Genomic DNA, 4,469 nt, shown 5'->3' with positions numbered 1-4,469 from the left:
GTGTGCATGTAGAGGTAGAGGACTACATTCAAGAACTAGTTTTCTTCTTCCGCCATGTAGATTCTGGGGATCAAAACTTAGGCCATAATGTTTAAGAAGTGCCTTTACCCACTGGTCCCTGAATCTGATGACTTTAAATGCCAAATGGGTAAATGTTATTAATTAGAGAAGAAAGATGCTTACTGTAGGGTGGTAAGGTCTGGGAAAGCTCAGGGAAAGTAGAGTCCTCAGTGATACTTAATGTGGGTGGGTAACAGGCTGGTGGTTTAGAATGCAGGAGAAGAGAGGTAATGAATACCAAAGGGGTAAATGTTAGTGAGCAAAGTAAGAATGTGAGAGGTATGTTTGAGATATAGGGAGATTAGTATTAGTAGAATGGGGATGTGTGATAGTGTCATGGGATTCGAACCTAGAAACACTGTATGGGGCACTCTACAGAGCTTTGAATGCAGATTTAGTCTTCCCTTTCAGGAATAGGAAGTTGTTGAAGATTTTGTTTCGTTATTACATCTTAAAAAGACAACCAAATAACAAGGAAGCCAAGAAAACCATTGCAAAGCAACGGCAGGAATCTAGCCATGAAACAGTGGGTGTCTGTATTGGGGTGGTGGCAGGGGATACAGGTGGGGAAGAGAGTAGAGCCGACACTGTGCTATGCCTTCTGTGGTGTCAGGTAATTTCCTAGATAATTTTTAAGACTGTGTTTCAAAATGAAAATCGAGAAAAGTGACAGGGCCTCCCTGTGTAGCCAAGAATGACCTTGGATTTCAGATCCTCTCAACCCACCCCCACCAAATGTTAGGAGTACAGACTTGTAACTGTACCTGGTCTAGGTGCTTTGTATTATTTTATCCTTATAACCACCCTGTTGGGCTAGCATCATAGTTATCTACTGTTGTGAAACAAATGCCATAGCTTATATATGACTCAACACAGCACACTGCTGTTATCTCAGTTTCAGTGGGCCAGCAAGCCAGAGATGGTTTAGCCTGGGACTTCTGGTTCAGGGTTGTGTACAGAACATCTCACGACTGTCTCAAGGCCTGACCAGGCAGCATCGACTTCCCAGCTCACTTAGGCAATGGATGGCTGAACCCAGCTCCTCAAGGTAGTGGGACTTAGGCCTCATTCGAAGCATTTTCTAACATGATGGCTGCTTCCTCAGAGTGAACAAGGGAGACTGTCCACAAAGCCAGAGTCACCATTTTGTGTATCTCACAACTATTTCTGTATTTTATTCTTTAGAAGCACATCACTAGGTCTAAACTACACTCAAGAGGAAGGAATTGCATGCATTGTTAGTGTGAAAAGTATCCCACAGAGGTCTCTAGGGATGAAGTTGGAAAGGTAGTTAGGGATTGTGGATTCTGACTTTCTGGACACTGGGGAGTACACTTCTTTTTATAGGAGTCTTGGCCGCAGGGCTTGTTTATAGAGAGGATTATGGGGGTTTTGAAATAGAAAATACTTGAAAGCACAGTTCTCAGAAACAAAACCAACTCTAAGTCTAGGCGTGGTGGCACACACCTTTGATCCCAGCACTTGGGTGGGCAGAGGCAGATGGATCTCTGAGTCCAAGGCTAGCCTGGTCTACAGAGCAAGTTCAAGGACACTCATGGCTACATAGAGAAACCCTGTCTGGGGGTGGGGGATAGAAAAAAAAACCTCTAAGGGAAAAAATTGAAAAAAAAGTAATCATTGTATCTTGAATTGGTTTTTGTTTGGGGTATGTGCGTGCACGTGTGCACTTGAGTTCTGTGGAAGCCAGAAGACAACCTCAACTGTTGTTTCTGAGACGAGGTCTCTCACTGACTGAGGCTCACCAAGTAGCCTAGGCCAGTGAGCCCCAGGAATCTGCTTATCTTTTTCTCCTCATTGCTGGAATTACAAATGTGTGCCACCACACCTGAGCTTTTTCTATGTGTATTCTGGGTTAGGTCTTCATGCTTGTGTGACAAGTCCTTACAGACTGAACTAGTTTTCCATGCCTCCACAACCCCCACCTGCACCCCCTTGAGACAGGGTCTTTCTGTATAGTCCAGACTGGTCTCAAACTCACGGCATTCCTCCTGAGTGCTGAGAATACAGGTATGAGCCACTGTGCCTGGATTGTTACTGTATCTTGTGAGCATAATGAATAAGCTTAGCCACCATTCGTATTGTTTGGAGCAACCACCAAGTGAGTTATGAAAATGGCCAGACAGGGGTAGGCATGGTAGCATATGCCTTTAATCCCAGCACTTGGGAGGTGAAGCCAGGCAGATCTTTAGAGAGACCCCTGTCTCAAACAGCAAAACAAAAATAAATAAATAAATGAGTGAATAAATAAATAGGACCAGATGGGTCTTGACCAGTGGTGTACCTGTAACTACCAGAGTATATAGTTTCTTGGATTTTCAAACTCCTAGCTTTTAAATTCCTCCTGGAACTGTGCCCAGTTTCTGTTGTTACAATCAGATATTTCTAGCCTCCCTTTCACACAGAAGAGCCACTGTTAGTTTCACTTTCCAGCAGGATTCTGCTGCAGCCAGAGAGGTGAGGGGCAGCTTTGCTCCCTTTACATATCTTATGTACACACGGTTAGGAGACGACGTCCTGGCTTGTGTTCCCAGAGATACAAGTTCTCCTTCCTGAGGCCCAAGCTCACCCTCATTCAGTGCATTGATTTTCCCCTGGAAATTTCCAACGTGGCAAACTCCTTTTATTTCTGATGGTATCTTAATAGAGTATTGTAAGGACAAGTGGAAGAAATGGGAGAGATGAGATGGTGTTATCTTTTTTTTTTTTTTTTTTTTTTGGTTTTTATGAGACAGGGTTTCTCTGTATTGTTTTGGAGGCTGTCGGTCCAGCCTGGCTCGAACTCACAGAGATCCGCCTGCCTCTGCCTCCCGAGTGCTGGGATTAAAGGCGTGCGCCACCAACGCCCGGCGGTGTTATCTTTTTTTACCTATCACAATTTTTTATCTGATCACAAAACTGCAGGTGGATATCTCACGGGGCTGTCAAACTTAATATCCCAACACACAGCTCTGATTTCTCCTTGTCTGCCAGTCTCCCATGCCATTACCATCCATCTTTTTCCTCCAGGTCAGAATCTGGGTGTTGTCCTTGACCCCCCACAGGCCACCCCTCCTCACCCCCTACACCTTCCCTATCAGAGTCCTGCTAGCTCTTCCTCCCAAATGTGCAGTGTTTATTGTCTAGTGCCCCGTTTCTCATGCCAGCCCTGGTCAAAACTGCCGCCACACCAGGCATGGGGATGGGCACCTCTAATCTTAGCACTCAGAAGGAATGACAGGCAGTTCTCCGAGAGTTCAAGGCTAGTCTCAGTTACATAGCAAGTTTGAGGCCAGTCAGGGCTGCACAGTGCGACCCTGTCTCAGAAACAAAACAAAACCTGCCACCGTTCTTTCTTGCTAGTTCCTGACATTGCCTCATAGTCTGCTTTTCCTTGCTTCTCTTTCATGGTCCTTTCTGAAAGAGGGGACCTTTCTACACAGGTGATTCAGGGGCTGAAGAGATAACCATGTGGCTAAGAGCGCATACTGCTCTTTCAGAGGGCTAGGGTTTGATCGCCAGCACCCAAATCAGGAGGCTTATAATTGCCTGTAACTGCAGCTCCAGGGGATCCAACTTCCTCTTCTGACTACCATGGGTACTTGCACTCACATGTACATATCTCTAAACACACACACACACACACACACACACACACACACACACAGAGAGAGAGAGAGAGAGAGAGAGAGAGAGAGAGAGAGAGAGAGGCATGATTAAATCTTTCAGATCTTGCTCCCTGAAAACACTCTCTTACTTTCAGAATATAGTACAAACTCACTCTGCTTCCCAAAGTTTGTATGATGAAGCTATGGCCAGCATATCATAGAACCTGACTGTCCTCTCATAGACTTTAAGCCATCTCTGGGCTTCCAACACCTAATATAAAAGCCTTGGGAAGTAGCTTTGCTTGGTGAGCCTGGATATGTTCAAAACTGATGCAACCCCTTCCCCCAAGGTATTTTGATTGGTAGCTGGTCAAATCCACAGCTGTGGAGCTTACAGACACAGGGCCCGGGCTACACTCATTTACTGAACAATGAACACACCTGCCATCTCTGGAAACCTGGCTGACCCTGGCTCGGCAGATGTTTGAGACACTGAAGCATTTGGAGCATGCATTAGATAACGTCCTTTGATACTATTTCTGTACTTTAGAGAACAGTCCCGAAGATTCCCCACAAACCTGTTTGTCCTGCTCACTTTACCTCACTAGCAATTTTCCATTCTGAGTAAACTCTCGCCTGGTCCTTAACTACCAATATAGACAGCAATGATCTGGGGTTTTCAGTCTCTGTCTCTCACAGCTCTCCCCACTCACACCCACACCAGCCTTAGCAGCTCTGACTCAGGGCTCCTCCAGAGCAGGATCCAGGGGAAAGGGTTCGATAGTGCTCACGGCAGGCTCTCCA

This window comes from Mesocricetus auratus, unplaced genomic scaffold, assembly GCF_017639785.1.
Source record: "Mesocricetus auratus isolate SY011 unplaced genomic scaffold, BCM_Maur_2.0 Super-Scaffold_100022, whole genome shotgun sequence".
Taxonomy (NCBI): domain Eukaryota; kingdom Metazoa; phylum Chordata; class Mammalia; order Rodentia; family Cricetidae; genus Mesocricetus; species Mesocricetus auratus.
This window is presented reverse-complemented; position numbering follows the sequence as displayed.